We start from the raw sequence: 26,175 nt of genomic DNA on the forward strand, positions 1-26,175 counted from the left end.
TCAACCTCCTTTCTACTTTCACCACATATCACAATATCATCTGCAAACATCATGTTCCATGGTGACTCTTGCCTCACTTCGTCCGTCAAGCGATCCATCACTACGGCAAACAAGAAAGGACTCAAAGCAGATCCTTGATGGAGTCCCACCTTCACCTTGAACCATTCAGTCGTTCCAACTGCACACCTCACTGCTGTTTCACTGTTCTCATACATGTCTTGCACCGCTCTAATATACTTCTCATTCACTCCACTCTTTCTCATACAATACCATAACTCATCTCTCGGCACTCTATCGTATGCCTTCTCCAGGTCTACAAACACACAGTGTATGAGTTCCTGCCTTCTCCAGGTCTACAAACACACAGTGTGTACACAGTTCTCTGGCCTTCCCTGTACTTCACCATTAACATTCTTAAAGCAAAAATTGCATCCGATGTGCTCTTCCTTGGCATAAACCCGTACTGCTGTTCACAGATTGCTACCTCTCTTCTCAATCTCGCCTCCAATACCCTTTCCCATAGCTTCATGGTGTGGCTCATCAATTTTATTCCTCTGTAATTACTGCAGCTCTGTACATCTCCCTTATTCTTGTATATTGGGACTAGCGCACTCTTTCTCCATTCATTTGGCATTTTCTCATTCTCTAGCATCTTATTAAACAATCTCGTTCGGAACTCCACAGCCGTCTCACCCAAACATCTCCAAGCCTCAATCGGGATACCATCTGGTCCGACTGCTTTCCCAGTCTTCATTCTTTTCATGGCTGCCCTCACCTCATCCTTACTAACCAACTCTGCTTCCTGATTTGCTGTCTTCAACGAACCTGACCTTTTCTCTCTTGGAGTCTCCTCATTTAATAAATCCTCAAAGTACTCTTTCCACCTTCTTAATACACTCTCTTTGTTTGTCAGCACATTTCCATTTCCATCTTTCATCACTCTTACCTGTTGTACATCCCTCGCTTCCCTGTTTCTCTGCCTAGCTAGTCTGTACAGGTCTTTCTCTCCTTCTTTGGTCTCCAGTCTTTCATACAACTCCTGGTATGCATCTGCTTTCGCCTTCGCTACCGCTCTTTTTGCCTTCTGTCTCGTCTCTCTGTATAACCACCTGCTTTCCTCGTCTCTCTGATCATCCCAGTTCTTCTTTGCTAGCCTCTTCTCTTTTATAATTTCTGCACTTCTTTGTTCCACTGCCATGTCTCCTTGTCTTCCTTCCTCCTTTCCGATGACCACCCTAGCACTTTCCTTGCTGCCTCTCACTAGTACAGCAGTAGTATTCCAAGCTTCTGGCAGACTTCCATGACCACTCAATGCTCGTCTCATTTCTTCCCTAAACTCCTTCTGATGTTCAACCTCTTTTAGTTTCCACCACTTAATCTTCGGCTCCACTATTTCACGCTTCCTCTTTTTACACTTTCAAGCTCATCCTGCACACGACCACTCGATGTTGTCTAGCTACACTCTCCCCTGCCATCACTTTACAGTCTCCAATCTCCTTCAGGTTACCCCTTCTGCAGAGTATGTAGTCCACCTGTGTAGATCTTCCTCCACTCTTAAACGTCACCCTGTGCTGCTCTTTCTTCTCGAAGTATGTATTGACTATTGCCAAATTCATCCTCTTTGAAAAATCAACCACCATTTGCCCTTCCACATTTCTCTCTCTTACACCATATCTGCCCATCACGTCCTCATCTCCTCTGTTTCCCTCGCCAACATGTCCGTTGAAATCTGCTCCTATCAGCACGCGCTCCTCCCTCGGTATACTTTCTACCACTTCATCCATCTTTTCCCAGAAAGACACTCTCTCTTCATTCTCACATCCAACCTATGGGGCGTACGCACACACAACATTGATTACCACTCCTTGAATCTCCAACTTCATGCCTATCACTCTATCTGACACTCTCTTCACATCAATCACACTGTTGACCAACTCTCCCCTCAAAACAATACCAACACCATTTCTCTTTCCATCCACTCCATAATAAAACAACTTGCATCCATCTCCAATGTTCTTGGCCTTGCTTCCTTTCCACCTCGACTCCTGCACACACACAATGTCCAACTTCCTTCTTTCCATCATACCTGCTAACTCTCTCACTCTGCCAGTCAATGTTCCCACATTCAGTGTTCCTTCCCTCAATTCTAAGCTCCTTCCCTTCCATCTTTCATGCTCTCTCCTAACACGCCTCCCCCCTCTCTTTCTCCTTCTCTGTTTTGGCGCAATCTTTGCACCAAAACACTGTAACTAACCACTGTAGTTAGTTAGATTGTGCATGCGTTCTTTCTCTCTCTCTCTCTCTCTCTCTCTCTCTCTCTCTCTCTCTCTCTCTTTTTAACTCCCTCCGTCGTGCTGACGAGTTTGGGTTTAAGGCCTAGCCAAGACTAGTTTAAACCACAGATTCCTTTGTTCATTTTCACATGCTGTGCTGACCATCCCCCTTTTGGGTGCGACTACACTCCATTCGCATTACACACACACACACACACACACACACACACACACACACACACACACACACGTGGTTTCCCTATCACATTTTAACATCCACTTGCCCCTACACTGTAACACTGGCTATAGCTTATTACTTCTGATCACCATTAGTGCCTTAATTATCATACACACTACTGATTGTTATTTGTATATATTGTATCACCATTGATACTGAATTATTCCTTGGCTGCTATTGTTGCTATATCTGATCAGTATTAGTTCGCTAATTCCTGTCAGCTATTTCAATAAATGGTATCTTTGGAATAAACTGTGTTCTGTTTATTGTTACAATATTCACTGAAGTGCCAACCTCTATCAAGAAAAGTATTCTAATTGCCTTCACCCATTTGGTTGTATGAATGTTATAGATCTAGAGTAAATGTATTACATTAGAGCTACAATACTCACTAAACTATAGCGACATCACCACCAAGTTATTCCATTGATTTTAACAGTTTAGCTATTGTGGCAGCGGGGGCGTGGTCAAGCGTCAGTCTGTGAACGGAGGGTGGAGTCAGGGAAAGTAAGTGGCAGAATCACTACACCTGATGTTAGTTAACCTGTGTTTGTGTGTCTTCCCCAGTGACCACGCCCAATAAAAAGGAGAGAGACAGCGGAGGAAGAGAGCTCTCCCCAACCTGAATGCTTGTGTGTGTGTGACTGGGAGAGTAGTAAATAACAGCTGAAAAGCTAAAATCAAGAGTTTGAGAATTCAGTTCTGGCCTGCCGTGCTTCTGTGCTCCACCCACCTTAAACAATTGCAACAGTGGTGCCGAAACCCGGGATCCGGAGTACAGAAGAGAACAGCCTCATGGAGTCCTCCCCCTTCAAGGACCTGATCCATGCCCTCGCCACGGCCCAACAGAGCCAGCACCAGGCACTGGTCACCCTCCGGAAGGAGCAGGAGCAACGGTTTGAAGCCCTGGTGCTGGCACAGCAGGAAGATCACCAGGCGTTCCGGCACCTGCTCGCGTTGGCGGGGTCCACCATCACCACTGCCGTGGACCCTCCCCACCTCACCCTAATGAAGATGGGTCCGCACGATGACCCCGAAGCTTTCCTCGCTCTGTTTGAGCAGGCAGCAGAGGCGTGAGGTTGGCCGGTGGAACAGCACGTGGCGTGCCTCCTCCCCCTGCTAACAGGTGAGGCGCAGCTGGCCGCGCTACAGCTCCCCGCCGACAGCTGGCTGGCCTACGCCGACCTCCACAGGGCCGTCCTCCAATGTGTGGGGCGCACCCCGGAGCAGCAAAGGCAGCACTTCCGCGCACTGCGCCTGGAGGAGGTCGGCCGGCCGTTCGTGTTTGGCCAGCAACTCCGGGACGCCTGTCGGTGGTGGCTGAGGGCCGACAACCACGACGCTGAGGGAATCATCAACCTGGTTCATTGCCCGACTTCCAGAAGGAGCAGCGGAGTGGGTCCAGTGCCATCACCCGGCGTCGCTGGATCAGGCCATTGAGCTGGCGGAGGACCATATGGCGGCTGTTCCGACGGCAGGACAGTGTGTCTCCTCTTCTCCCCTCTCTTCTCTCTCTCTCCCCTTCTGTTTCTCGTCCTCACCCCATTCCCCCACCGCGGAGGTGGGGGCCGGCTCCACCCCAGCTGGCCCGCCGCACCCGCAGTGCCCTACAGTGTCTGTGTCTTCCCCCCCTCAGGTGAGTGAGCTCCGAAACACCAGTGCAGAGAGAGAGCCTGGGCCGGTTTGCTGGCGCTGCGGGGAGCCGGGGCACCTCCAGCATCAGTGCTCAGCAACGGAGGTGGGCGCGGTGGTCTGGATCCCCGATGCGCCAGGGACCACCCTCGATTGGGCCGGAGTGTATCGCATACCAGTGAGTATCCAAGGGGATATGTATCAGGCTTTGGTGGACTCCGGCTGTAATCAGACCTCAATCCACCAAAGCCTGGTGCAAGACGAGGCATTGGGGAGAGCACAATTGGTGAAGGTGTTGTGTGTGCACGGGGATGTTCACAACTACCCTTTAGTGTCGGTCCACATTCTATTTCAAGGGGAGAAATTTAGGGTAAAGGCGGCGGTTAATCCTCGCCTTACCCACTCGATAATTTTGGGGACTGATTGGCCGGGATTTCGGGAGCTAATGACTCATTTAGTGAAGAGTGGGTCCTGCCATAGTTTAGCAGGGGGAGGTCCCGGTGTGGCGTTGGCAGGAGCAGCTGTCACAGAGCTGTCTACGTCATCTCCATTTCAGAGTGAGGAGCTGCCGGCTGCTCCTCCCTCTCTCGGGGAATCCCTCGCGGATTTCCCGTTAGAGCAGTCACGAGACGAGACTCTGCGGCATGTGTTTGACCAAGTGAGAGTAATCGATGGTCAAACGCTCCAGCCAAATGCCACCCCATCCTTCCCCTATTTCTCCATTATGAGGGATAGATTATATTGAGTGACGCAAGACACTCAGACTAAGGAGCCAATAACACAACTTTTGATCCCAAAGAGCCACCAGGAATTGGTATTCCAGGCTGCTCAATTTAATCCCATGGCTGGACACTTAGGGCAGGATAAGACACTAGCCCAAATAATGGCCCGGTTCTATTGGCCAGGGATTCGCGACGATGTCCGTAGGTGGTGTATGGCGTGCCGCGAATGCCAGTTAGTAAATCCAGTGGCCATTCCAAAAGTGCCTTTGCGCCCTCTACCTTTAGTCGAGACCCCGTTCGAAAGAATTGGGATGGATCTCGTTGGGCCATTAGATTGGTCAACAAGAGGGTATTGCTTTATTTTAGTTCTGGTGGACTATGCAACGCGATATCCGGAAGCAGTGCTGCTTCACAATATCTCCACACGTAGTATTGTGGAAGCACTCTTCCACGTCATCTCCTGAGTTGGAATCCCCAAAGAAATTCTGACTGATCAAGGTACTACGTTTATGTCACGCACACTGCGCGAACTGTATGGGTTACTGGGAATCAAGCTGATCCGCACCAGCGTTTATCACCCACAAACGGACGGCTTAGTCGAACGGTTTAATCGCACCCTCAAAAACATAATTAAAAAATTTGTAAGCGGGGACGCATGTAAGTGGGATAAATGGCTCAAGCCCCTGCTTTTCGCAGTGCAAGAGGTCCCACAAGCCTCCATGGGGTTCTCCCCATTCGAATTATTATATGGGCGTAAGCTGCGTGGCATCCTAGATGTGCTGTGGGAAAATTGGGAGGAGGGACCTTCCCCGAGCAAAAATGAAATTCAATACGTTATTGACCTGCATGCAAAACTCCACACACACACCTAACCCAGGAGAATTTGCGGCAGGCTCAAGAATGGCAAATCTGCCTGTACAACAGGGGCACGTGCCTTAGGGAGTTCGCACCGGGCTGTTGCCCATGTCGAGCTCCAAATTGATCACCCTTTGAGGTCACACGGCGAGTCGGGGACGTCGACTATGAGGTGCAGCGAATGGACAGGGGTGGGGCGTTACAGATTTACCACCTCAATCTGTTAAAACTTTGGAACGAGGAGGTCCCCGTGGCATTGGTCTCAATGGTTCCAGAGAAGGCGGAGCTGGGGCCAGAGGTTCAAAAAGTAAAATTGACATCGCCCACCACTCCAGTCCCCTATGGAGACCACCTCTCTCCGACCCAACTCACGGAGGTTGCCCAGTTGCAGACAGAATTTTCTGATGTATTCTCGCCCCTGCCCGGCTGCACCCACCTCGTAGAACACCATATTGAGACGCCCCCAGGGGTGGTAGTGCGCAGCCACCCTTACAGACTGCCTGAACACAAAAAATAGGTGGTTCGGGAAGAACTCGAGGCCATGCTCGACATGGGCATCGTCGAGGAGTCCCACAGTGACTGGAGCAGCCCGGTGGTCTTGGTTCCCAAGGCCGATGGGTTGGTCCGGTTCTGTGTGGACTACAGAAAAGTCAATGGGGTGTCTAAATTCAATGCGTACCCAATGCCTCGTATTGACGAGTTGCTTGATCGATTAGGCACGGCTCGTTTTTATTCGACACTGGATTTGACAAAGGGATATTGGCAGATCCCCTTGACTCCATTATCCCGAGAGAAAACGGCCTTTTCCACACCGTTTGGCTTACACCAGTTTGTCACACTTCCTTTTGGGCTGTTTGGGGCGCCCGCTACGTTCCAGCAGCTTATGGATAGGGTCATCCGCCCCCATGCCACCTATGCGGCTGCATACCTCGACAACATTATTATCTATAGTAATGACTGGCAGCTAGGGTGCATCAGTTGCCCCCTAAAAATGAAAAGTTCCTTCGATCATGATGCATTTTTGTTTTTATGTTCCTTTTGGTAAGAAAACACACTGGGTGAAATATTTTGACAAAATTCAAAAGTTTAATGGTGGCACCAGGAGCTCAAAGTTATGGAAAAAGCTGCTATTTTATGACTTTTATGACAAAATTTCGATCACTTTTCATGAAACATTATGGCACCTTATAGAGTATACCAAATATCTTATATACACATTTTTAGTACATATTCTAAATATATTATCAAGCACAGTTTGAGTTTTAGCGGTTCATTGAATCATTATTCAACTACTTTTAAACAATACAAATGTATTATGAATCACATTAATGCTTCTCAATCCCTTGCAAAGGTTCTTAACATGATCTCTGGGTCACAAGAAATCAATAAATGGAGTCCAACATTGTGATTCAAACCTTACGCAAAAACATAAAATAAGCGTTTTTTGGCAAAAAATGAACCTCATGGTGCCACCATTAGACTTTTAAATATGGTCAAAAAATTTTACAGAATGTCTTTATTGGTGAAAAGGAACACCCAAACAAAAATGCATCAGATTTTATGAAAGTGAGGGCAACTGATGCACCCTAGGCACCAGATCTGGTCCAGTGGACGGAGCAATGCCAGCGGGCTTTCTCTAAGGTAAAGGCTGCACTGTGTGGGGGGCCACTATTACACTCCCCTGACTTCACTCTCCCCTTTGTTTTGCAGACGGACGCATCGGACAGGGGGCTGGGGGCTGTTCTGTCCCAGGAGGTGGAGGGGGAGGACCGCCCAGTGCTGTACATCAGCAGGAAGCTGTCGGTGCGTGAGGGCCACTACAGCACTTTTGAGAAGGAGTGCCTTGCCATCAAGTGGGTGGTCCTCGCCCTCCGCTACTACCTATTGGGATGCCCTTTCACCCTCTGTTCGGACCACGCGCCCCTCCAGTGGCTCCACCATATGAAGGATGCCAATGCGCGGATCACCCGTTGGTATCTGGCACTCAGCCATTTAAGTTCAAGGTGATCCACAGGCCGGGGGCGCAGATGGTCGTGGCGGATTTCCTCTCCCGTCGGGGGGGAGTTGGCTGCAGGCCAGACGGCTCCCCAGCCTGAGTCGGGCGGTGGGGGTATGTGGCAGCGGGGTGTGGTCAAGCGTCGGTCTGTGAACGGAGGGCGGAGTCAGGGAAGGTAAGTGGCAGAATCACTACACCTGATGTTAGTTAACCTGTGTTTGTGTGTCTTCCCCAGTGACCACGCCCTATAAAAAGGAGAGAGAGAGCAGAGGAAGAGAGCTCTCCCCAACCTGAACGCTTGTGCGAGCATAGGAGCATAGTGGAGGGGGTGTTCTTTTTTTTTCCTCATCTTTCTTCATGTTACTACTGTGTTTCTTTTTCTTTTATCCCTGTCTTCCTGTCCTGTTCCCCCTCTGTAAGGACAGGTTGATGGTCAATTTCACTGGTAACAGTGACAATAAAGGGTTCATTCATTCATTGTGTGTGTGTGTGACTGGGAGAGTAGTAAATAACAGCTGAAAAGCTAAAATAAAGAGTTTGAGAACTCAGTTCTGGCCTGCCGTGCTTCTGTGCTCCACCCACCTTAAACAATTGCAACAGCTATAAACTATTAGACACCAGAGGTGGGCAGTAACGCGCTACATTTACTCCGTTACATTTACTTGAGTAACTTTTTGGATGAATTGTACTTGTAAGAGTAGTTTTAATGCAGCATACTTTTTACTTTTACTTGAGTATATTTGTGAAGAAGAAGCGGTACTTTTACTCCGTTACATTGGGCTATATTCTGCTCATTACCAGAGGTGGAAAGTAACGAATTACATTACTCGCGTTACTGTACTTGAGTAGCTTTTTTGTGTACTTATACTTTTTCAAGTAATTTTTAAAGAGTGTACTTTTACTTAAGTATGTTTTCTTTTAAGTAGTGTACTTCGGTACATTTTACATCACAACCGTTACTGAGTAAAAAATAAATAAATAAAACATAAAAAAAGGCTAAAACAGAGAAGGGGAAATGCGTTCTGGAAATGAATCACGGGAAGGACAGTTGTTGCGTGCGCGAGTCTCACACAGACGATGCACCGGCTCTTTAAGGGGGGGGCTTCGGGGGGCTCAAGCCCCTGGGCCACAGCCAATCAGGGGCCTTGTAATATTAATAAAATAATAAACTGTCGGAATCGTGGGCCTACATTAATGTACGGATAGAAATAAAGTTAGAAATAAATGAGCGCACAGTAGGCTGCTGTAAGAGACATGGTGGATGTGGTTCGCGAAACGAACACCCACAACTGGACCAGAATAAAATGGAACAAAATGTAACGTCACGCACGAAAGCGCGCCAAAGACTGCAGACTACTGAGACACACATTTAGAGGCTTTGAAAGATGAAGCGTTCACATGTTAGCGGGGCGCATAAAAGGAAAAAAAAAGAGATGCAGGTAATGATAGAATCGTTGCCTAAAGTCACAGACTTTTTTAAGGTAAGGATCACCAATCTGTTCAGAATATCAGCTACTTATCAGTTATCAGCCTACCAGCAGCTAGGCTATGTGCAGCTAGGCTAGATATGCTATGATCTGTCCAACAGTAAAATAAATCAGTTGTGATTTGAATACGTGTTGTGTGATTTGAGTTATAATCCTGTTAGTATAATAGCATATTTCGATGGGGATAATAAAATGTCTAAAACGGCATCTACTGAAGAAATTGATGAAAAGATTGTCGGCTATAATGTTGACAGTTCGGGCAGCAGACAGAGTAAGCATACTGAGGGGAATAGCAATACAAAGCTAGCGCAGATCCACATTTCTCATTAGCTGTGTTGTGTGTGTTGTTAACCCGTGTGGATTTAAGTGAAATACTTGAGAAGTTCTGTGGTCAAGACAACGTTTTAAGGTAAGGACGCTTGATTATTAATGTTTGCCCGCCGTGGCTTGTTGACGAAAGGCCCACACGATTTTGCCTTATGCAGCTACTGCTAGCATCATGCTTTGAACTAGGTTAAGCTCATTTGCGCTAAAGGATGGGTTTATTGAAGGACTTTGATGTAGCTAGTTTCTTTTTAAAAAATTGTATGCTCAAAACAGTATGCCCGTGTTCATCATGTTTAACTTTTTTCTTGATGGAGTGCGTGAAATATTGTTGCAAGTGGTATTTTGATGCAGTCATGTCAAAAAGGCAGTTGAATGCACGGTCTTATTCAAGGAGAAGGAAGACTTGCATGATGCTTGAACATAGATCGGTAAAATAGACCCTAGTAGGACTTGGTTTCGTGTATTTCGGTCTGTAGAGTTAGGAGTTTGGCCGCTGTCCATGGTGTTTACGTTTCATGTGGCCACCGAGCCAAGTACCTTCATCATCATGTTCCCCTGTCAAAAGTTAAACTCTCTAGGGGTGCTTCTGCTGTAGCAGTTGCAGCAGTTGCTCAAAGTTTGATTTGTCCATCATCATACGTCTTATCTGTTGGGTGTCTATGCCCAGCAGATTTTCCCATTTCGTCCATTTGTAACCATTTTTGTCAAACAGGAGCTGCTTTTGCACTTGGTTATTGCCCATCCGGCAAACGTGAGCAATATATTTTAGTTGTTGTACGTAGCAGGATAGTTTTATATCCTGGGTTCCTGTCAGTTTCCGGAGGTCAGCATTGGACATCTTGTAGCTCCAGTCTATATCTTCATTTGTAGTGTTCTTTTGGTCAGGGGCAATTTCGTTTATATCCACCTTTAATTATTTTCCTTAGGAAGCCGTGCCACACTACCTCAATTTTGTGAATTTCACTGGATGATAGTTGCCATGCCTGTGTGCTGTACAGGAGACGAGATCGAACGCATGCCACTAGGAACTTTATACAGGTTTTTAGTAGTATTCGGTGGTCGGATAGAACGTGTTTCAGTTCATTCCATTTCATGAATGCAGCACTTATCCTAGCATGCAGGAAGTGTGAGGATTCATCACAGTTGCTGACATTATAACCAAGATATTTAAAGGTGCGGACGTTTTTAATATTAGTGCCGCCAAGGGAAATAATACTTGGTTTACATTTGATATCCTCATTGACGTTAAAAGCCATTGTTTCTGTTTTGACATATGATATTTGTAAACCAAAGCAGGTGTAGGTCTTATCATACAACTGAAGAATATTCTGAAGCTCCTCGATGGATCCAGCGAGTATGGCCTGATCGTCTGCGTATAGAATCTCTGTTATGCAACCCTCTCCTGATGCTCGTGCTTTCATACGCATTTCTCTTGTGGATACCTCATTTGGAATGCAATATCTGAACTTGAAGCCTGTATCTGGGTACAGTTTTGATATCTCATGCTGTGCAATCCTGACAACAAAGTCCATATAGATATTAAAAACTGATGGCGATTCTAGGGCACCTTGTCTTGCAGTGAATGTTTGTTTTCATGCCGCCGAGCTATTTTTATGTATTTTATTTTTTAAAAGGACTTGTCTGTAGGTGTGTGTGTTTTATGTTTACAACACATAGGTCTACATTAGCGCACGCGCGCTTGTGTGGTTATCTCTGGCCACGCCCCTGCGTGAAAGTTACGCAGTATCACTGTCCTGTCCGTGGTAATAATCAGAACCGGCTCTGTAATGATAATGCGCGCGTTCTTCTCTCCCTCTGTGGTCGGATGTGTTGAGCGATGTGAGCGTGGGCCTTGTGCAGCTACACTGAGCCAAACGTAACCTATCATAGGCTTCTAGGCTAATTACGCGCTTACACTGTAAATGCTTGACACGTATTGCAAATAAAATAAGAGTGTTTTCCTGGCCAACGGTAAGGGTAGGGTTGACAGGTAGCCTATGAGGGGCCTAGCCCCTGGGCCACGGGTGTTGATAAAGCGCCCCTGCGGACATGGAGGAGACCGAGGAACCTGTGGTGGACGACCCTGCAGAAAACGCAATTTCTTCCAGTAATGACGTGCACCCCTGGCCCTACATACGTGATCACTTCAGCTTCGTAGAGAAAAGGGATGACAGTTTCATTATGCAATGCAGATTATGTGTGCCCAAGAAGACAACCATTGCGGCATACAAAAATTCGACGTCTAATCTGCGCACGCATGTTGAGATAAGTATTGTCATTAATCACGGGCGCAGATAGAGGGTGGGACGGGTGGGATTCGTCCCACCCAGATTTAAATTCACCTTGTTCGGTCCCCCCCACTTATAGGGAGGAAAAAACGTCTGTGCTGTCTTTCTTTGCATAAGGCAAACCTCACGGAAAAATCAAAAGACTAATTACCATTCGGTTTATTGAGGTGCACAGCAGTGTATACATAGTTGCAACAACTCACATAAAACAAAACAAAGACTGATATTCGGTTGGTTGAGCTGCGCAGACTGCACAGGTTGCGAGCTCGAGCTTGGTTGCTATGGTTACCCACAACAAGTTTGACAGGCATATCGGGGTTGGGGTTGGTTTGCTGGCAGCTTTGTCCCCCCCAGTTCAAAAAACGTATCTGCGCCCCTGATCATAATGTTTCCTTTCCATAGTAAAACCGACAATAGGCTGGTTATATTCCAAAAATAGTGGATGGCATTGCTAATGTTGAAGTAGCAACCTGTTGGTACTGTAACATAACGGTAACTAGTCTGTTATTCGGTTGGCTAATCATGCAAGCAAGTTAGCTCGCCAACCTGACGTGATCAGTCCTCCTACCATTCTACATCCAACAGGCCAGAAAGGAATACTAAGCAAAACAAATAATGTTTGAATTGAATTGTTCAATAACACACAGTGCACACAGGCAAGCTACGAGATTTCGGTGCAACATTTCACTTTCATATTTCGTGTACAATGCTTTGTGTGTGGTCAGGGCGATGTAAACGACATGACTGTGTGTATTGACCTTTTTTGTTTGTCTCAGTTTTAATGCAGCATTATCCTAAGCATTCAATTTGATACACTTCCTTTAAATAAAACATCTGGGTTGAGATGTACATATATCCTTGTTTCCTCTTCTTTTTCATTTTTGCACAACACAATGGAGGCAGAAAACACCCATTGTTAAAAGTAACGTTTTACTTTTACTCAAAGTACATTTTAAATGATCTACTTTTTACTTTTACTTGAGTAGATTTTTTGTCTGGTAACTTTACTTGTACTTAAGTAAAATTTCATCAGAGTAACAGTACTTGTACTTGAGTATAATATTTTTGTACTCTTTCCACCTCTGGGCCCTGTACTACGAACAGAGGTTAACCTACCCAGAAGTAACCCAGGGTTCCCCCGCTAAACCGGGGTTGACAAAACCTGGTTATCTTGTTTGGGGTTAAACGGTACTACGACGCCAGTTATGAAGTTGATTTGTTGAACCTGTGTTAACCTAATCAGGGTTAATGCGCGTTCACGTTAAAGGGGAGGTTATCAGCGCAAATCACCACTGTTCACAATGGCACGGTCACCGTACTTCACAGAGGAAGAATGCGCTGTCATAATGCAAAGCTACGAGGAGTTCAAAACAACATTAAGAGCAAAATCTAACACAGCGGCTGCCAGTAAGGAGCGGCAAGCATGTTGGCAACGAATTGCCGATCGGGTAAATGCACAAGTACATTCTCCCTTCTACATGTTCCAGAACAGAAGTATAGGATGAGAGAAGCTTCATGATCAATCACAAGTCACAGAAAATGGCCCTTCGACGTGGCCCCAGTCATATATAGCTTGTTTAATGTCCGAAAAATCCTGAATAAAATTTGGTATGGTAAATTCATGGAGTAGCCTACTTAAGCTGATATGTGCACAGAGTCACATGAATTAGGATGACTGACTGTTCAGTCCCTTTGACTAAGTTGGTGTCGGTCCTGTGAACATTTCAGAGGCAACAGCAGTGCCAAACGCACCTGGCAACAGGTGAAAATGAAATATAAAAACATCATTCATAATGGTGTGTGTGTGCAAGCAAGCATTCATTTGCCTTTTATTTATTCAAGTTTTATCTGTTTGCCTAATAGTTCAAATTGTTTTGTATATAGTTTATAATGTTGTTGTGTGATATTAATGATAATATTGTGGGAAAACTACTTTGCACGGATGTTCATTTAATTTATTCTATCGTCATTTTGTTTGTTCTATTTTTGTGTATTTTATTTATTTATCTGTTTGTCTAGTTGTATCTATTTTTCTAATAATATTTTTTGCATTAATTGTTTTTTCCTATTAAAATAATCTTGTGTTCTTGTTATAACTATCTATTTATCTGACTGTTTAGTTGTATCTATTTTTGTTACAATTTCAATATTTTTATTTTTTCTATTAAAATGTTCTTGTTATATTTATTGTAGTTGTATCTATTTTATATCTCAGACTTAAATATTTTTGTAAAACAAGTGTTTTTCTATAAAATATTCTTGCGTTCTTGATAACTATATGTTCTTGAGTGGGTTTTTTTTTTTTTTTACAGAAAAGCCGTTCTGCATGGACATTCATTGAAGCCCTCATTGTTTTTAATGGTTATTTATGAGCGTTTAGGGGTTACAATAATGTAAGTCTAGGTTGCTTTATATAAAAGGTATGTCCAGAAATATTGATGTCACTGTCTAAGCAGAGGGATCTGGCTTCTTTAGACGCTGTCTTCTTAAAACTGAATAAATATTTAAAAAGAGCCAAATGAGCCAGTCTTTTGAACGGCTCTTTTCAAAGAACGGATCACAAAGATGCGGATCCCATCAAAGAGCCATAAATCCCATCTCTAATCTGCGCTCCGATATCGCACGGGTCATCCAGGTACGCTGGCATTGTCTCTAGAGGAAATGTCGGTGGAGAGGTGGTGTTTAAAAATGGTGTGGTTAATCGGAAACCTCGGGTTAACCAAGAACATAACCTGAGACGAGCAGGTTTGAGATGCAGCGCAAGTTGCCATGGCAGCAGACCTCGGTTTGAACATAGCCAACTTTCGTAGTATGGGTTAATCGGGAAGTTACGCTGCACGTGATCAAGTTACTCTCGAAGTTACCCTGGTAAGCCAGAAAACCCGCTTCGTAGTACAGGGCCCTGGTGGAAAAGAGCCCGGAAGCAGAAGAAAAATGGCAGAGACAGCGGCCAGCGTTTCTCATCAAGCCGAAGAGGCACACCCCGGGCCACACATACAAACCATGTTCACTCTCCAAACAACAACAAATAATCGTTATGTTATGCGGTGTCACATGTGTCTCCCCAAACCAGTGGACGTTTCAGCTTATAAAAACTCAGTGCCGAATTTGAGGAAACACATTGCGGTCAGTAGGCTGTGCGCTTCTGGCTGTCTTCGTAGGCAGACGTTAGCCCTGTTGTAACATCATAAATAACTGTAAAATACATTGTTTTGTGGAAATGTATTGACGCACTGCGGCCTCAGACGGCAAGATAACACACACACACACACCAGAGAACCAAGAAATAAAACTACAAAAAATCTTCCTAACAATCACTTTTTATTGATGTGAAACCAAAAAATGCTCATGAAAATAAGGTTGCTCGCCTAATGTCAGCTCCTCAATAGCGTTGCGGTTGTACACGGCTCTGGTCAAAAACTGGGAATGGAAGACTGGTGAAAACTTACTAAATAACAAAACGCCTAACATATCGTTTGTGAAATCTCCATTTTTCAAGCTGCTGTATTTGTTGTGGATTAGAGGGATTTGTGAAGACTTTAGGTGTTTTTTTTTTCTGTGAGATTTGTTTTATTATTTGTCTACAAGTGCTTGTTCACAAAAGGAAGGGCATTAGCTTGTTAGCTTGACCGCTTGCTAGCAATCCCCACCACCACCCAGCCAAGCTGGGCACCGGCAGCTAGTTAGCAACCTTTCTGCTGGTTACTTCCACTTGCTAACTCCTCTGCGAGATGGAGCCAGTAAACAACTTTTTGGGAGATGAAAGGATTAACATCGTTGATCGCATCTTACAGGATTATTTCCAGTCTTTTTCGTACGAGGAGATATTACGTGTGATGCTCAGCTGCTGTTAAAGCTCAACAGTCACTTCACGGAGTGAACATGCACGCGCACACACAGTGTTATGGTTTATGTGCAGACTGCCTTGAGCTTCTTGTTGTTATTGTTAATACACAGAACTACACACACACAGTTTGTGTGAAATATATATGAAATCTCTGCCTGTTATGACGTCCTGATCAATAAACAAAGAAGTTACTCAGCAGTTACTCAGCACTCGAGTAGTTTTTTCACTTAGTACTTTTTACTCTTACTCAAGTAATTCTCTTTTACAGAGAGAAGCTATAAATCCAAGATGGTGGCATGTGTAATGGCTGCTCAGTGTCTCTCTGGATTAATTCATTTTTAATGGATTTTACTGCATTTATATATTCTCAATAAGTTGCAGTTTTTGCTGAAATCTCTTTGCAAGCTTTGAGAGAACTGTGGACTTTTAAGGGATCTAACGACAAATCTACAGGATATTTCTCCTTTGAATTACTCTGAAGCTAACTAGCTTCGGGCTGTCCCATCGTGCTGGGACCTGGGCTGGAGGGCCTACCCCTGTTGCATTCTCCTGGAGGTGAGCTGCCCAGCCTGGGGTCTGTTGCATCATTTTGGAGCCAAGCTGTCCAGCTTGAGGCCTGCTACATCATTCTGGAGCCGAGCTAACCAGCTTGAGGCCTGCTGCATCATCCTGGAGCCGGGCTAACCAGCTTGAGGTCTACTACATTCTCCTGGAGGTGAGCTAACTAGCTTGAGGCCTGCTACATCATCCTGGAGCTGAGCTAATCAACTGGAGGCCTGCTGCATTCTCTTGGAGCTGGAGCCTGTGCTTATTACATTCTCGTGGAGCTGAGCTACTGTGGCCAGCTTGGGGCCTGCTGCATCACTCTGGAGTTGAGCCAACTAGCTTAGGCCTGCTACATTGCCCTGGAGTTGAGCTAACTAGCTTGAGGCCTGCTACATCTTCCTAGAGCTCAGCTAACCAGCTTAGGGCTGCTACATCATTCTGAAGCCGAGCTAACCAGCCTGAGGCCTGCTACATCACCTTGGAGTTGAGCTAACCAGCTTAGGCCTGCTACAGTCTGGAGCTGAGCTAATCAGCTTAGGCCTGCTACAGTCTCATGGAGTACCTGTAAGAACCTTTACTTTTTAAGGGCTTGTTTCTTTTTCTGCTGATGAACACAAAGTGAGTCATAATGGCATTTTTCATTATTTTAATAAGTTTGTTGGTAGTCTGTGATATAAGACCAAACAATGTTGGTTTGGTGAGAACCCATAGCAATGTTTTTTGTTTGGGAATCAGTTATTACAGTGGCACCATTTTTAATGCTGTTCCTGGGCAACCACAGACTCATTTGGTATGGGCTTTAACCTCCTGGTCAGATGTATCGAAGTTATTACACAAACTCCAAAATGTTTTTTCTTTATATGACCTCACATTTTTGCCCAGTGAAAATAGTTGCCTTGCCCCGACATACAAAAATACTGGTTCAAAATGTAATGTGAAACAAAGATTGATAATTGTTTTACTTTTACTTCTATCTGGAAATGTGCAACCAAACCCTGGACCTGAACTGCAACTCACCCACACTCCGGCAGATTTTAAATCAATGCCTGGGCTCAAAATTGTTCATCTTAATGTGCGCAGTTTGTTACCTAAAATGGACATGGTCAAAATTTGGGTTAGATCAACAGATGCAGACATTGTCATTATCTCTGAAACGTGGCTGACAAAATCTATTACAAATGATGATGTCAGCATAAGTGGATACAACATCTATCGTACTGACAGGCTCAAAAAAGGTGGTGGGGTAGCCATCTATGTTAAATCAAGATTTGTTGCTTCAGTTGTCTTGTCTGAGTCCATTAGTAAGCAAATGGAGTTTTTGGCCTTAAATGTGGAAATAGCCAGATCCCTCTGCATAACTGTTGTTGGATGTTATAGACCTCCATCTGCTTCCAAGGAAGCATTAGCATCCTTACAACAACTTCTGTCCAAGTTAAACTATAATGAGCTTTTAATGGCAGGAGATCTCAACTGGGATTGGTTAAATATAACCTCTGAAGACTTCAAATCCTTCTGTGACTCTGTAAATCTTAGCCAGTTGATCAACCAACCAACCAACCAACCAACCAACTAGGCCAAATTCTAAATGTCCTGAAAAGTCAACATTGATCGATTTAATTCTAACAAATGCTCCACATAAATTTTCATCCATGGGTGTTTTCTGCAATGATTTGAGTGACCACTGTGTAGTTGTAGCTTGCAGAGACACAAAAATCCCTAAATGTAAACCTCGTATTATTTTTAAGAGAAACTTGAAGAAATTTTAATGTACAGGCCTATCATCATGATTTGTCCTTAGTCAAATGGGAACATATAGATTTGTTGCCAGATGTTGAGCTAGCTTGGACATTTTTTTAAAGATAACTTTGAGAAAATTGTAGATAAACATGCTCCCAAAAGAAAACTCAGGGTGAAGGGACGAGAAAACCCCTGGTTCTCTTCAGAATTGTCTGATGTTATTCATGAGCGAAATGAGGCATGGGCCAAAGCTAGAAAAAGTGATTCTGCTAGTGATTGGTCCATTTTTAGACAACTGAGAAATAAATGCACTTCTCTTATTAAAAAGGCTAAATCAGAATACTATTTGTCTGTTACAACTGATAATCTTAATAATCCGCAGAAATTTTGGAAGGTGATCAAGTTTTTATCTGTGAACAAAAGTCCTCAGACACTTCCTACTTTTGTTTTAAAAGACTCAGCCCCAGTGTATGATAGAACTGAGATCTTAAATTGTTTTAATAAGCACTTTGTGTCATCTGGGTCCTTGTTTGAAGCCACAAGAACTTTTCCCGTGCCTCATTGTACTACAAGCTCCGAAGCATTCTTTGGAGAACCTTTTACATTTGTACCTTTTACCATGCAACAAGTACGTAAGGCTCTCAAAACTTTGAACCACAGTAAACCTCCCGGGCCAGATTTTATAGAGTCTTATTTTGTGAAAATGGCTGCTGATTTTATTGCACAGCCCATCACAACACTTTTTAATTTATCAATTGAAAACAAAGAACTACCTTCAGTTTGGAAGTCAGCCTTTGTTATTCCTCTTTTAAAAGGAGGTGATCCAGCAGTATTAACCAATTACAGGCCAATATCTAATTTGTGTATCCTGTCAAAAATCCTTGAATCTCTGGTGTGTGAGCAACTCAAAGATTTTTTATATTCAAACGACCTTCTTTCAAAGCTGCAATCAGGTTTTAGGAAAAAGCACAGTACTGTCACTGCTGCCACAAAAGTGATTGGCATATTTGTTGCCCTTGATAAAAAACAGTACTGTGCTGCGCTTTTCATTGACCTGTCAAAGGCGTTCGACACTGTGGACCACACAGTTCTAAAGAAAAGGCTCTCCAGTTTTGGTCTTTCAGATCATGTAGTTTCCTGGTTCACAAATTATTTAAGTGATAGAACCCAATGTATCAAATATGATGACTTGTGTTCAGAATTTGTGGGTGTCCATAAGGGGGTGCCACAGGGTTCTATATTAGGTCCCCTCCTATTCATTATGTATATAAATGACGTGGGTCAAAATGTGTCTGATGCAAATATGCATTTCTATGCTGATGACACAATCATTTACTGCTGTGGGTCATCCCCTACTAATGCTGTTGAATCCTTGCAGAAGGCTTTTGATGTGATCCAGCACGCATTTCTGCAGCTAAAATTAGTACTTAACGTGGACAAGACTAAACAAATGTTGTTTTCAAAGCCAAGGAAGGGACTGTTAAACATCCCCACAGTATTCACTCTTGAGGGAAATGAAATAGAGGTGGTCCACTCGTATAAATATCTTGGTATCCTGCTTGATGACACCCTGACATTCAAAGCCCACATTGAAAATCTTGTTAAGAAACTTAAACTGAAGCTGGGTTTTTTATTTAGAAATAAATTTTGTTTTTCTTTTGATGTTAAGAAGCGCCTTGTCGCTGCAACTTGTTTATCTATTTTAGACTATGGAGACTTGTTGTACATGAACGCTTCAGCTCAATGCCTGAGTAAGACTGACTCTGTGTATCATGCTGCCCTGAGGTTCATCACTAATTGTAGGGCCTTGACCCATCACTGCAAACTATATTCCCGAGTCGGATGGCCATCACTGTCTACCAGGAGGCTGACTCACTGGTATACTTTTATATACAAGGCAACACTTGGACTACTGCCACCCTACATCAGTAACCTAATCACACTGAGGAACCTTGACTCTTATGGCCTGCGCTCTAATGATCATTTGCTGCTCTCTGTCCCATCCATCCGCTCAGAGCAGGGAAAAAGAGCTTTTGTTTTCTCTGCCCCTACCACCTGGAACAAGCTGCAAAAGGACTTAAAAATAAAAGAACTTATTCCATTGAGCGATTTTAACTCCAGACTGAGAGCACTTGAGACGGCGTCCCTGATTTGTAACTGTTTTAAATGATTTTTTTTTCTTTAGACTTCTGTAAATTGTAATTTTAATTTTGTAACCTGTGCTGCCTCTTGGCCAGGACGCCCTTGTAAAAGAGATTATTAATCTCAATGGGCCTTCTTTCCTGGTAAAATAAAGGTTTAATAAAAAAAAAATAATTAATTGGACGACTACTTTTTACTTTTACTTGAGTAATATTATTCTAAAGTAACAATACTCTTACTTGAGTACAATTTTTGGCTACTCTACCCACCTCTGTTAGACACTTGAATTAATGATTAATGAATTTATGAGACTGATTCCTTTTTATATGAGACTGGTTTGAATTTATATGAGACTGGTTTGAATTAATGATTAATGAATTTGAGACCAATTCCTTTTTAGATGAGACTGATTTGACAAGCCTATTGCACCTACAAGTATATCACAGATTTCCCAATGTTTACAAGTTTAAATGATTAAAGAATCACACAACCTTCTTTTTATTCATTTATAGTCAGAGTGCGAATTACCCCACCATAATTGGGGGGTACCATCATGGTCCACCATCATATCAATCGCCCCCCCGGTCCTGTCCCGTCTCGTCTATGGAAGTCGGTGTCAGTAACTCAACACAATAACTCTGAACAATAATTTTTAATGTCATTAAGAAGCATGACAAACCATACAGTACTACCACAGAAGAAAAACAGCAGTACAACCTGATAACCTTCTTTGTCAGAACAAACTGGGTATCAACACTACAAATGAGTCACATACAGTATATACACACATGCAGAACAGTCCTGCTGAATGTCTTGCTCTCTTTTGTCCTGCTGTGCCTCTCCTGTCTGCTGGGAACCCATTTTCTTTACTCACATGAACAGTGTATGAAACCTAACTGCAACGACACTTGTACTGTAATTGTCTGTAGATCTTAGTGCTAATATTTACTACTTACTCTTTTAGCACCAAAAAAATGCCTGATGTCTGGCCCTTTTCTTTTCCTCATGTTTGGCCTACTGTCTCTGTGAATAAACTCAAACAGGGTACTCAGATGAAACTATGACTATCTTAAAAATAATACAAAAGGAATGTAAGTAAAAACAATAGAAAACATCCATGTACTAGGCTATTTTGCCTAGGCTAGCCTACTACCTGGCTCTTTTTATGTTGCCCCCAGCCCCCAGAGGTTCTGATTGTAATTTTACATAGGCTTAGCTGGCCTACATCAGAACTTCTTGTGCCTAATCACACACACAGGATGGGCCTATGTGCCAAATGAATTTCAGAAGGGCACAATTTATTCATGATAAAATGAGAATGGAAACATATGGAGTTCTTCTCCTTTGAAATGAGAATCGTTTCTATACCACACTGTTGGGGTTCAACCCAGCAAGAGACCCCGATTCCTTCGTGGGCTCCCCCTCGGATCCGAGGACGAATGAACAGGACGATAGAAACAGACAGGGAACCAGAGAGGTTTCATATGCCAGTTTATTTGCACAGTCACTTCGTCGAAATGAAAACATTCTTGCAAACATCTTATAGTATCTCTGTGTTTATGTTTTGTCTTCGTGTGTGTGTGTGTGTGTGTGTGTGTGTGTGTGTGTGTAATGGGTGTGCGTCTATGTAGAAGTGTGTAATGATCTTGAATCAATCATAATATAATAACATATTTCTGATGACAGTAAGGTACAGATAGATATCAGAGTCTCAGCTTATGATCAATATTATGGTTAATATTCATGGAATAGCATGGAATGTCTAAACACAGATAATGTTTAGTCTACGGAGTCTATTCAGAGAAGGTCAAAGACACTAGTTTGCACAGAAAGGATCTAATAATTTAACATAATTTCTTAACACATGAATGTGTGTTGTCAGTAAATTACATCTTGATTTCATCAACATAAGTAAAATAACAAATAACATGTCTTTAATAATGCTAAAACAAAGAATGTTATAAGAAAATAAACATAAAAATAAGAACAACTTAAACATAAGAACAATGAGAATATGTCTGAAAGAGAGAGAACAATTAAACAACTAACAGGATTAAACTCATAACTAAATTAGGTTAATGCTTTTAAACTAAAAACCCTTAGAATCATAAGATCTTAACTATAATTATAATGTCATTATGAAACTAATCTTAAACTATAAAACTAACATTAATCGCGGAATGCATTCATTAATTACGGGATTCAAATCACTACCATAGTATATTTCAAGCTTTTAAGAAGCTATAAACCTAAGTTTCAACTAAATGAATTAACATAAACATGAACCTTAATTCTACCATTTCAGAGTGTGTGTGAGTTGATCTGACACCAAAACAGACCTTGGTGAATCCTTCAGACACTTCTCTGATCAAAATACACATTCATATCAAAAAATAAACAAAATGTTCCCAAACAATGTCCAGCCGAGACATAAGGTCGTTTCAACTAATATAATTTTGTCACAGAATAATTCGCTGAATTCTTGGCCAAGAATTAATACTTAACTAAACTTACATATAACCTACATATATCTTGATTTAACCTACATATAATAAAATTTGACCTAACACACACTGTAATAAACTTGATTTAAATAGAGACTTAACTTATCTTGCTAACTAACGTTGGTAACTAACGTTAATGTCCGTCCACTGTAGCCTTCTGGCCTCAGTGGGTAAGTAATTCAACGTATAAAGATGTGACATGAGCTGAAAGAACAAATCACTTTAATAAATGAAAGTTGTAAAATAACACATTTTCAACAGGCTAAAAGTTGGTTAGCAACTAACATTACCAATGCACGTCTTCTGCTGCAAACCACAGACTGTATAAATTGCTGCAAACCCATGGACTGTATCTGATGAATCAACTGAATACGGTGTGGACTAGAAGCTATTGCTTCTAGCGCAGGGCTTTTCAAAGTGTGGGGCACGTCTCCCCTAGGGGGCGCCAGAGTTCTTCAGGGGGGGCACAACGTGAGGAAAAATAAACCAGAATAAGTTACTATTGCGGACATTTAGCGAACTTCAGCTAGCCTTTGCCAGAGACAAAATGGATCGATTTTTAGTACCTAAAGCTACAGTGAGTGAGGAGACAGAGTCTGGGCCAAGCAAAAAAAGAAGGAAGTATGACCACGATTATTTAAAGTTTGGATTTTCATGGACTGGATCTGAAGATGCTCCACTGCCACAGTGTGTTGTCTGCCAAGAGGTGCTAGCTAACGATGCTATGAGATGTTTAAAATGTGTAAAACAAGATGTTTAAAAAAAGCACAGATGTTTAAAATATGTTTAAAAAAAGAGGTTTTCAAAAAGCACAGATGTTTAAAATGTGTAAAAAAAAAAAGATGTTTTAATAAAGCTCATATGTTTTAAATGTGTAAAAAAAAGATACTTTCAAAAAGCACAGATGTTTAAAATGTGTAAAAGAAAAAATAAAAATGTGTACAACACCCATTTTTTTTAAATACGAATGGAACATTAACAAACATTGTGTGTGTGTGGGGGGGGCTGTTGTTTATTTGCTCTCTGCGGGGGGCTGTTGTTTATTTGCTCTCTGCGGGGGGGAGGGGGGGCTGTTGTTTATTTGCTCTCTGCGGGGGGGGCTGACTCTCCCACACTTTGAGACCCCCTGCTCTAGCGCGTTCGAGCGCTGCGGTGACTAAAAATGGTACGGTCCACAATAGGGGTGTCTGTCTGAAATCGATTTACATTAAAATGTTCCTACAATAAGAATGCCGAATGGGAGTTGGTTTGAATTATATATTCCTTTTCACAATATCAGAAAAAATATCGGACCCCCCCAAAACTTATATTTTTGTCTCTTTGGGGGGTACTGGGTCTTCATTGGGGGGTATAGTACCCCCCGTAATTCGAACTATGTTTATAGTTGCATTGTATTGTATTTCATTGTATTTCAATTCACTGGTTCTGTTTTATGGAATAACCTCCCCGCCCATATTAAGTCTCATTCCAACAAATTTAGTTTTAAAAAGGAAGTAAAAAAGCATCTAGTCACTTGTCTATACAATCAAGGATCAAATCCTTTCCTCTATACATAGTATTTAAAAAAAATTTTTTTTTTCATACCTACGATTGCGACTTTATGGTGCTTAACCTGTTAATAATTACTATGTATTAATATTCTCGTTTTATTATAATTATTATTACTATTTTTTTTAAATAAATTTTCATACATACTCAGTATTAATTAACTTAATATGTATATGTGATAATTATATGTGATTAATGTATAATTAGTATTTACCCGCCATCATGTCATCACTCATATGGACCGCAATGGAAATAAGTTTTAAACTTTCTTGCGTTATCCATGTATAACTAGTGTATATTTTCCATATTGTATTTATTATATTATGTATATACATTGGTTTACTAAATAAACAAACAAACAAATATGGAATGTCAGTGAAACCAATTAGTACCTGTTATCACTTCCCTCACGTCCCTTTTTCTCTCTCTTGAAGTTAATAAGACAAAAATAACCTGCAGGTTGTCATGTTATTGAGGAACCCTAAAATGCTTTCAGTACATTTATATACTCATTACTAACGAATCAACACTCTGTGGCTAAAAGAGAGATCCTTTTCTTTCAGTTTAACTGAATCTGCTGTTGTTCTGCCAGCATTCAAGTGGTAGTGTGGGTGTGTGCAAACCTCAGAGGGGCGGAGTCAAGAGGAAAACAGGATACAACATGAAGGGTCACCTAGAAACTGAAGTGAAAGTTTCATCTGCATTACACAAAGAAGAGAAACAGCAGAAGTCTGAACTTCATACAGTGAGTATAAGTATAATCTAGTCCTATAATATTGTACAGAGATAAAGCACTGCAATGTGTTTGTCTTAATATAAATCTACACTTTTACTACAACCCCAGTTCCAAAAAAAATTGGGATGCTCTGTAAACTGTAAATAAAAACAGAATGTGAAGATTTTCAAATCATGGAAACCCTATATTTCATTGAAAATAGTACAAAGACAACATAACTGCTGAAACTGAGAAATTTTATTGTTTTTTGAAAAATATCTGCTCATTTTGAATTTGATGTCAGCAACATGTTTCAGAAAAGTTGGGACAGGGTCGTGTTTACCACTGTGTTGCATCACCTCTACTTTTAACAACACTCTGTAAACGTTTGGGAACTGAGGGGACCAATTGCTGTAGTTTTAAAAGAGAAATGCTGTCCCATTCTTGCCTGATATACAATTTCAGTTACTCAACAGTTCGGGTCTCCTTTGTCATATTTTGCGCTTCATAATGTACCAAATGTTTTCAATGGGAGACAGATCTGGACCACAGCAGGCCAGTTTAGCACCCGGACTTTTTTACTATGGAGCTGTGCAGTTTTAATATGTGCAGAAAGTGGTTTGTCATTGTCTTGCTGAAAGAAGGAGGGCCTTCCCTAAAAAAGATTTTGTCTGGATGGCAGCATATTGCTCTGAAACGTGTAAATATCATTCAGCATTAATGATGCCTTCCCAGATGTACAAGCTACCCATGTCATGTGCAATAATGCCCCCTCATACAATCACAGATGCTGCTTTTGAGCTGTGCACTGATAACAAGCCAGATGGTCCCTCTCCTCTTTAGCCTGGAGGACATGGGGTCCATGATTTCTAAAAAGAATAGACAGATGGATAGATACTGGCCTCCATGGCCAACATGCTGAATGAATGAACCCTTTATCACTGTTGCCAGTGAAATTGACCATCAACCTGTCCTTACAGAGGGGGAACAGGACAGGAAGACAGGGATAAAAGAAAAGGAAACACAACATGAGGAGAGATAAGGAAAAAAAGAACACCCCCTCACTATGCTCCTGTCAGGAGTACAGTGTGGGAACATTTAAAAAACCTTTGCACATAAGCACACAATAACACAAATACACTTTAAACACGGGACTTGAGGGGGGGAAAAGGGGGAAAAGAGGGGGTAATCAGGGGTGGGGGTAGGGGGGGGATGGGAGGAGGTAGAGGTAACCCAGCGCAAGCAAGCAGCCGTCCGCTCCTGCAGCCATGAAGGCGCTGGTCACGCACCTGCTTGTCACACTGGGGATGAAAATGGT

The sequence above is a fragment of the Neoarius graeffei genome, chromosome 24, assembly GCF_027579695.1.
Source record: "Neoarius graeffei isolate fNeoGra1 chromosome 24, fNeoGra1.pri, whole genome shotgun sequence".
Classification (NCBI taxonomy): domain Eukaryota; kingdom Metazoa; phylum Chordata; class Actinopteri; order Siluriformes; family Ariidae; genus Neoarius; species Neoarius graeffei.